Source organism: Cupressus sempervirens, chromosome 4 (assembly GCF_028749045.1).
Source record: "Cupressus sempervirens isolate cs-2001-9-10 chromosome 4, ASM2874904v1, whole genome shotgun sequence".
NCBI lineage: Eukaryota > Viridiplantae > Streptophyta > Pinopsida > Cupressales > Cupressaceae > Cupressus > Cupressus sempervirens.
Window position 1 is genome coordinate 87,857,858 of NC_143121.1, and position 10,517 is coordinate 87,868,374.

Sequence of the window (10,517 nt, forward strand, 5' to 3'; positions counted from 1 at the left end):
ATTAGCGCTCATTGCCTTTGAAAAAAATGTGTCTTGAAGATGCTTCATACTTAAGTGTTCATGCTTTTAAACACATAAAAGGTTTGCTTCAGGATGTATGTGGGATATTGGTCCTTTTAGCATTTTTGCTCTACGCATGGCCCCTCTACTTCTTGAGTCGCTGCTCTTTTACATGGCATGGCTTTCTCTCAACTTGAAAGGTGCCTCCCTTTAACCCACTCCACTCCATTACAAAAGCTACCATCATTGCCCATGGATGTCCTCTTTATTTTAGCCACCCCTACTGCTATCCTTAACTATGTGGAATGTGTCTCTATTGCCTGGTATCTTCTTTATATGGTGGCTCTAGAATCCCTTTATAGCATGAATTAATTTGTCAAAACCATGTTCAATAGAAGAAATAAGTGTGTAATTTTTCAGGTCTTTCATAGCAGGAGATGGACTTGTCTCTGATATAGCTTTATTCATCCCTCCTAACAGCTACAGATTGTCTACAACATTACCATTGTGTTTAGGAAATAAATCATCAAAATTTTCTTCACATGTTATACCAAATTCTTGTTTGGCTTGAGCCATGTTCAAGGAGGATTTTGAGGAATCACTCAGCTTGAACTTTATATAGCCAAATCCTCCTTTTTGTCATATGTGGAATGCATATGCATTGTGTGGCTTTTGTTCCTTCACCAGCCATAATCTCTTTGTCAATAGTCTTTATGCCACCCACATCATTTTGTTGGTCTTCTTTTATTAAAACTCTCCAAGCTCCCTTGTTCAAAATTATGGGCTCCCTACTTTGTTTTACACTTTCAATGTGTGGGTTGTTTGGACATGGTGAACCCTATCTTTGCATGGCAGATTCTTTTAATGTTGCAGCTTCCTTTTTACATGCTCCTCTGAAATGTTGATCGCTCCTTGCTATAATGTTGGCTTACTATTCTCTTTCTTTACGCGAGGATCTGTTTCATGTATGGCATGGTCTGCTATTTCTTCTGCTGTGTGTTCTTTAACCAACATTTTCTTTTTTTAAAATAGCACTCCCAATTGTACTTTCTAATATTGCTAGGCATTTTCCCCTTTGTGGGCATATTTTACAAACTACCCTTGTTATCCATGTATGGTTTTCTCCCCATTACAAAGTCATGGATGGGCTAATTCCTCTAATGCCTCCCCTACTTGAGCTCACTCTTGACTTGCTGTGGCATTGAACTCTCTGTGTGCGGCTTTTGAGCTTGCATAGGGTCCTTCTCATGTTTCAAATATGCTCTTCCCCTTTTTATTATGCATGGAACTCATCTCTCAAGCCATTGCTTTCTTGATTTGGTATCTTTCCATTTGTTCTTGCACCTTCTTTGAATGGGGCCTCTGTTCTACTACTGTGGCTTTCTTATTGCCCATGCATCTGCTTGGAACATTTTTTAGAATCAACTCCATTTTCTGCCCATGATGCCTCTAAATTAGGCATCTTCCTTCTTAGCGTACCCTATGATTTATGCTTCTATCTTGGATGTTGCCCGTGGACAGTGGTCTTCCTGTGAAACATATGGTTTTGTTTTTTATTCTTTCAAACATTAGTTCAAGCATTTTAAAAATCAGTTCAATCAATGGAGAAATATGTCCCATGGCAAAAAGAGTGATATGTTACTCAATATTATGGTGATCATAATTGAAGTAGAACATTTGAGAAGCGACTATAATTGATAAAATGAGGAACATTTTTCAAGTTCTTCACAGTTATGGCAATTATCAATGAAGGGAGTGCTTGAAAAATGTCATGCTATTTATTTTTAGGAAAGATATTAGAAACACCCTCCTAATAGTTGAATGTTCTAGGGAACGCTTTGCATAAAATAGATATTCATTTTCCTCACTCAAATTCTAGTCAATTTCCTCCAATGCTATGAACTTCGTTTATATATTGTTCATTTTGGAGCATTCCCATAGAGATGATATTGACAATTGGAAACCAACAGGATAACATTTGCCACCATTTCCTGACCTCAAGGTATGATCATAAAAGTTCAATGCAAGACTTCAAGATTTTCTTGAACTCCATAACATGTTCACTACATAATAAACATGCTCCATCCACTACTCATTTCATAGCTTTATAATCACCATTAATATGATGGAATCAGTCGGGCCCCAAAGTGGGTCCGGCTAATTTTTTTTCGTTTCCAAACAACTGACAATTGTAACTGATCCATTCATCACCTGATACTGATTAAAATAAAACTCGACCAATGAATCAAAATTTGAAACTCATTTTATCCTTTTTTGCAAACTATGAATTTCATGTCAGGAGGCTCGTTGACTGGCCTTAAAAATTAACCCAAACACCTGATCAGGCTCTGAACTGACCCACTGAACATTGTTCCACACACTTGTACCTCGTCAAATCTCGTCTCATGATGAATTCTAGGTCAAAAGATATTCACTGTCAAAGTTTCCTTCTCAGAATCACCTACAAGAAAACATGTTAAAAAGCAATAAACTAGGTTCGAATTTAGCCTTGAAAATTGGGCAAATGAGCACACGGGGAAACAAAAATTGGGACATTGGTTCTCTGTCACGAGGACATTTTGGATTTATGATTTGGGCTCATGATGAATAACTGGGCACAAATGGAAAGCGGTCAAAGTGGGCTACTCGGATTTTGTAGGATTGAAAGAATGGTAGGAAATCAATTTTTGCAAATGGAATGGACCTGGAAAAGTGTGCATATAGATTCATCAAGACCTAAAAATTGACACACTTGGAGTATTTTTGAAGGAAAACATAGTGGTACAATTCATTTGATCTCACCTATCATAGATTAGGAGTTATAATATTATGAACAAGGGTACTAATCAATTTTCACTTTATGATACTACTAAAACTTTTAAAAATTGCATTTGGAATCACATTTGAAAACTGATCAAATAGATTCACCATAAGTTGAAACTTGAAACATAACAAGTCTTTGACATCTATAATGCAACGCAAAAGGAATTTTAACATTTGGGTCAATTGGTCAAAAGTTATAACTCATCAAACACGGCTTCCCAAAATTTAGAATTAATTGCAAAAGCATGAAAATGGTAACTGACCGACTTTGAGGGATTCAAAACCTAGTCAAATGAACTTGAAACAACTCAAAATTTGAAACATAGGTTCTTGGATATAGACACTAGACACTTTGAAATAAAAAAATCACAAAACATATTTGGGTGCGAGATATTCACTCTCAAACAAGGCCTGCTATCGCTGTTTGACATGAGTGAAAATGCAGATTTGACAATTTCTTAAAACAGGACTTCACAAAATGGCTCAGAATCACAAATTAACTTCATGGAACATGTAGATGCACTAAATGAAAGGTGTTAGAAATATTAAACACCTCACAGGGCTCAAAGGTACAGTCAGGTGAAAACTCATTAAAAGCACTTATAGGGCTTGAAATCTCAATGGCAATCAAATTAGGGCTACAATTTTGACTCAATTCTAATTTTTTATACTCTAAAAAATTAGACCAACAAGTAGAACTATTTGCAAGTTATAGAATTGTTGGTGTAGCCCTTAGTCCTTCTATTGTCAACTTCTTCATAGTATCCTTGGTCATAACATTTATAGTAGCTCCAAGATTTATTAAAGCATTTTTAACAAACTAACCATTTATACTAACATTCAATACTAGACTTGTTGGATTAGAATATTTTGGTGTGATCAATTTCCCTAACATGATGTCAGCCAATTGTCCCATAACATCGACTGTGGTGGGGTCCTTTTTCTTCCTCCCAGGCTTCTTTAGGCAAGCTTTTCTAATGGCTTTTCCATAAACTAGAACATCCTTAATGGATTGAAATAGGGGTATTTAGACATGTATGTTTTTCAACTGATCAAAAATATCAAAAGTCTATTCCTCTGTTTGTTTAGGCTTCTTTTGTATAAGCTTTTTTGGAAAAGGAGGTTCCATTGCTGGTTGAGCTTGGGTTGACATGATAACATTGGTTGGGTAAACTGTTTCATCAACTGAGGGTTTTGATGCTATAGGAGGGTCTAATATTTCAGTTGTAAGAGGCAGTTTAGGTGTTGGTAAAGTTGTACCAAATCTTAGATGTATATCTGCAACACCCAAAGTGTAAGCAAGATACTGCTGAGCATCAACACAATACATGGGCTACTGTGGCTATTGGCTATTTGGGTTTAGTTGAGGTTGTGCAGGTAACTGTGTTTTCTTTTGAGGTCTAGGATTTGTAGGTGGTGGCATTAGAGTAGGTTGTTGAACTAGAGGTGATAATTATGGAGTACCAATATTTTGGTTAGGCCATTGTTGAGATCCTCTCCATTGGTTCACAAACTGCCAATTCCCTTGGGGTGGTTGCCATTGGTTTTTATTGGTTTTTCCATTGGTTACTCTGTTGGTTAGGCCAGGGTGGTTGGGAATTTTGAGTCCATTGGGATTGTTGTGGGTTTTTTTGCCTAGCATTGTTCCAATTGGGTTGATATTGTGGAGGACCTTATGGATTATGGTTTTTCCATTGATTACCATATGAATTTGAATTTTGCAAAAGGTTTTGAGGCATACCTTGATGTTGGGCCCATGGTCTACGTTGAGAAAAAAAGAATACTTGCTCATCATCTCCATCTATCTTGATGTACACAATTGCAAGATGTTGGTTCTCCATTCTTGCAACTAGTTTACATTGACAATCCTTCTTTTGCTTCCGACAATGAGGGCAATATTTAGCTAGTTGTAGCTTAGCTGCTGTATACTTCTTCTTTGTAGTCATTGTGTCAAGATGTGTAGCAACATTGTTGATGATGTCTTGTTTGAAATCTAACAATAGGTTGGATATCTCAAGCTTTGAAATGCCTTGACTGAATCCTTTAGTGGCTATGGAACAAGGTCCTCGGCCTTTCTTCATGTTTGACCTTGAATATTTTAGAAAAATATTCTTGAGGTCTTCGCAAGAAGCTTGATATACATCACCACTAGCCATTAGGTCTAGTGCTTCTAGATAGTCATCATTAACACCTCTTAGAAATGCTAGCTTTTGTGAACCCTTGGACAACACATGCTGAGGGTTCTTCTGCAGTGTATATAAGAAATGTGAAACATAGTCTTCCAACGTTTCTTCCTCCTTCTAAGATATCTTGAAGACATCATCTCCTGTTGAACCAGATGCTTTGCAGTACTCTTTGTACTTATCCAGTAACAAAGTTTGCATTTCATCCCAACTTCCTGCTACATTTGCTCCTAAGCTCATGAACCATCATAGAGCTAATTCTTTCAATGCTACTAGAAACAATTTAAGCTTATGGGAATTAGTGTTGTAGTCAAAACTATGACAAAGTAGATCAAACTCAAACAAGAAAGTATCAAGGTCTTTAGTTGCAAGGCCATAGAACTTTGGAAGGGCAACTGCAAGTATATTCTTGAGATTATTAGTATTTACAAGACTTGGGAGACGAAATGGAAAAGTAGGTTGTGCCATGACTGGAGGTATTAGATTATGAGGTTGCTACTAAAAAGGGACATTGGGTACTGGATGATTAACAACTGGTGGATTTAGAGTGTGTTATCAAGAAAATTGGACAAAACTTCAGTAAAAGGTTGAAGACCACTTGTATCTATTGGTTCAACTATTGATCATGATGCTATGGGAAAAATAGGGCTTGCATCTTTAAAAGGTAACTCAACTTCTTCTTCAATTTCTTCATTCAAATTAATAGACTCTCATGGAAGAAATCTACGATATTCATGTCATTTTCTTCCTCTTCGATGCATGCAATTAAACTTTTCACACTGGTGAAAGAAGCTTCAAAACTAGAAATTTCTAAAAAACTTTATCTAGGAACTATGACTCAAAAATTCTCCTAGCTTGACACCATCCCCAGCAATGGCACCAAAAATGGTCCGCCTCACAGTAGCTATATCATAGTCATGCTCTGGGCCATGCTTAGGAATAAAATATTCAAATTAAGGACTAATTTTCCCACTATGAGGTGCATTTAATCTTGTCAATCCAGGGATGTATACTTGAAATGGTTGGCACAGTATGTGCACTAGGTCTCTTAATGAGTCGCTAAGCTTATGCTGTAGGAAAGTAAAATGCAAGAAAAAGAACTTACACTATTACTGTAGGTAACTAACACACTTAACTCTATGAATACTGGAAATACAATAAAAGGGTAACAAATATTCCAACTCAGTTTATCCACTACAACTATTCTCACATATGCCACAGGAACATTCATGAAATGCAATGCGACAAGAAGGAACTTACAACTTCTACTTACAATACTGAGAATGCTTGAAAATAAATCTATTCTATCCTAATCTAATCCACCTTCCAAGTGGGCCCCCTTGGTCAACTTCACTAAACTACTAACACAAAATAGAAGCCAAAAACTATTTCATTACATTTCAAAAAGTTCATTACATAACACAAAACTATAAAAATACAATTGTAAAAGTTAACAATTTGTTCTCGTAAACTCTTTCTTCTAACTAGCTAAACTAACACACTTGGGTCGATTCCTATATATAGGAGATCGACAATTATTCCATAATAAAAAAGTAAATGACCTAGCTTTAAATTTTTAGAATAGAAAGAAGGAGGAAAACAACTCAAGATGGGAAGAATAAATAACGGCTTAAGGTGGGAATAATAAAGTCTGACCATCTGCATGCCATAGGAATAAATGTGAAGAAGGCAATAATTCATCATATCTCCTCCTTACTCACTGTTGTGTCTTCTAGAACTATTACAACTTTCCTCCACTATGGCTACTCCTTAGCATTCTCTTCTTCTTAAATGCTATTGGCCCTCATCTTTGAATTCTTCCAATCAGCTTTCAGTCTTCATTAATAACAAGTTAGTTATAATATAGAGACATGTTTGCAAATAAACATTTATCAAATTAAATTCAAATATAAGAACACACATTTTGATAACTATATGAAATATTGCATAATATATATAATATAGCAAAAGATGGCATGGTATCTACCCATAGGTTTATCATAGGTTTTGGTAAAAATAGGTCCACAAATGTTTTGACAAAGATAAAATAGAGTATCAACAAAGTGTTCAAAAAATATCATGAAATAAAGGAAATATTTGACCTCATCAGTGAGTATGGGCACATTGGAGAAAATTTCATAAAACATCACACAAGGAAGAGAGACACTACAAAGAGATGTTTTGTATATACATAACTTGGACATCTTGCCAAGAGCTTTATGAACTGAGAAAGAGTTGAAGATGAAAAGAAAGAAAAGGATGACAATATTAGAAGTTAGATGAGGTAGTAATGGGTAAAGAAATCTCCTAAGGATGAAAATTAGATTAGTGAATTTTTTTACACCCAAGTCAATGAGTTGGGTGACTTAACCATTTCAAACTAGTTACCTACGAAGATTACTAGAACTATGACTTAGAAGAAGTTATATCACATTGGTTCCAATCAATAAGTAGAAGATCCATATCAATATTTTAGATGCATTAGGATCACTAAGTTAAGATGATATCTGAAGTAATGTCTTAGATCTTACTAAGCATGGTTAGGTTGTAAGACCTAACCAAGTTTGGATGTAGTATTATGTTGAAGAGTCTATCAAGTTGAAGAGTCTACCAAGTTGAAGACCCTTCCAATTTGGACACCTCACTGAGTCAAAGTTATCTTTTGAGAATTGAATACTTAGCTAAGTTAGATAGCCTATCACTATGCCAATTGTTATATGACACATTAATAAAAATTTTAAGACAAAATTTTCTTAGAAGGAAAAATTGAAGGATATTGTTTCATCACAAATTTCCAGAGCTAAGAGTGTAGAATATTCCAGAGCCCCCAAGCGATTCAAAGAAATTTTGTTAAAGTTTATCCCTAAATTTAAAGCATTACCAAATGTTATGGCATCTTCCAATAGAAAAGTAAAGAAAGGTTTACAAATGCTAGTCCAAGTAGTTGATTATAAAGCCCCAACATTCAAACTAAGTTTGATGATTGTGGAAGAACTTGACCTAGTTGGAGATCAATTTTAGATTCGGTACTCCTAATAAATAACATTTTGTCATTTTATCATTATTCTATCCAAGAATTAGGAACCCTAGAGATGAACCGAGCATATAATGAGTTGTGTGTGGATGAGAATTTGAAACTTGAGCACAAACACTTGGAAATGAAAGGATTAACACATTCCTACATATGCCAACATATTTTCAAGGGAAGTTGATCAATTTTTTTCTAAGATAAATTAAAAACATGCATTTATGGTTGGATCAACCAATTTAGATCACCAAGAAGATGATTCATAGAAGTACAGGGTTTCTAATGCTTAACAAGGAAAAAAATATGAAAATCTTAGGTCTAGTCAAACTAACAAAGAGGACTCTTTTTAAATGGGATGAAAGAGGCATGAAGATAAATGGAGTAGAATAAATGGAGATCAAATTTAGTATTCATGTAATTTCTCACAAGATCTACAACTTGAGCGACCTAAACAATATTCCATGCAAAGCTGTTGACCTTGCATACAAGGTGGTAAAGAATAACTTTTCCTTTGACCTTATCGTGTTACAACTCAATCAACAAAGCAAAAACATGCAAAGTATTCAGTCATCAAAGAATAATCTATCTAATTTTGGATCTCTTTTGAATTCTTTATTATTTTATGTATAAAATGTCTTTCCTTCAAAAGGAATTGTTGCATGGAAGAAGGATACACCAGTTGTGTATCAAATCAATGAATTCATAGAAGAGATGGGTGATAATTTTGAAAGAATTATGGATGCATACTTTGATACATTTAAGGATAAAATGTAGAGTAGATATAGGATTCCAAAGAATTTAGTGGAAGATAATGAGAAAGATATATGTTTTCTTGTGGATTGTGATAAATTTCACATCTAGGCTATAAGTTCAAGAGAGGCATGGCTTAAGCCTCTAGGTTATGAGGTTAACATTGATGATACAAGGGATATAATTGAGGTTCTTATTAATGAGCTAGTGGATCCCAAGGCACCATATTTTGGTAACTATGACGAATCCAAGGCTAGGATTTCATTGGAAATAAAGCTTCCTCAAGCTAGGAAGAAAGGAAGAAAGCAAGTGGAAAAGATCTTGAAGGAAACCAAGAGGTCCAACTCTTCTCTTCTACTGATAGAGGGAAAAAGAGATAACATTTAAGAAGAATAAGCAAAGGAACCTACAGAGGAAGAATCTAAGGAGGAGGAACCACCCAAGAAGAAAGGGAATATTATCATAACCAAACCTACAAAGTCATCCCAAGCTATATTCACAAGGAGATGTGCAAAGTCTAGAAAGAAGTTGAAACTAGGTAATGATGAAGATGAAGATGAAGAAGTAGTATTCAAGAGGTCTACCCCTACCTTCCTAGATAGACTAAAAGACTAAAAAATGGAGGAGGTATGGCAGATTTCAAATCTATCAAGAATGAAACATGGACCAAAAAGGAGGAGAATCAAATTGAAGAAGCCTTGGTGGATAAGATGGAAAAGTGGAAGTATTCTCTAGAGAAACTGACAAAGCAAGTTCCTAATGTCTTACTGAAGGTAGTTGCACCATAATGGAATAATGCACTAAACATTTCCAAGGACATCAAAGAACAAACCTTGAGACAAATTATTTTGGGTTTATCTAATAAGGAAGTAAAGGAATCACTGAAGAAGAATGAAATAAAGATAACCCTTAAGTTCAATACATTCTTGATCCTATAAATAGACTTTAAATTAGTTGTAAAGTCAAACACAACTGCATGCAAGCACATCTATGGTCTACACAAGCCTACTAATAAGGTTGTGCAAATGGATGATGAAAAGGATGATGATGAAATAAATGATGATGAAACTAATAACATAGATGAAGAAGTCAATGATGAGGAGGATCAAATTGCTGGTAGAGATCTCCCTAAAATTTAGAGTATTCAAGACTCATATCTAGAGATGATAGAAATAGAGGTAATAGCCTCCCTCCCACTCTCTTTGAGAAAAGCCTTAGTGCAATCCAAATTAGAGAAGGCCACTACTGAATCAATTGTGGTAACCACTATTCCATTGAGCATCCAATTGATAGTAGGATCCATCCTATTAAGTGCTATGTGGACATCTTCATCTATGGAACAACAAGTTCCTATTGTTACAATAGTGGATCATACCGAGTCACAAAAAACTTCAATAAGTTTTCCTATTATAACTACTATTGATACTATTGTTTCTTTACCAAGTTAATATACAATGAGAGAAATTAAAATTGAGGTTAAGCCTCAACCAAACACTAGAGTTTTGAAGAAAGAAAAGGAAATTATTCCTTCTCCTATTGAAAAAGAAAAGGGTAAGGAGTTAGAAGCCTCAACTAAAGAAATTGATCTAGAGGAGGACATTGTAATACTAGATTGGGATCTTTCTAATCCAACTCCTAATAAAATGGATACCCTTGGTGAACTATGAAAGAAGAGGGAAAAACAACAAAAGCTTAGAGAGTAGAAGAAAAAGAAAAACCAAGTTCTTGAAGAT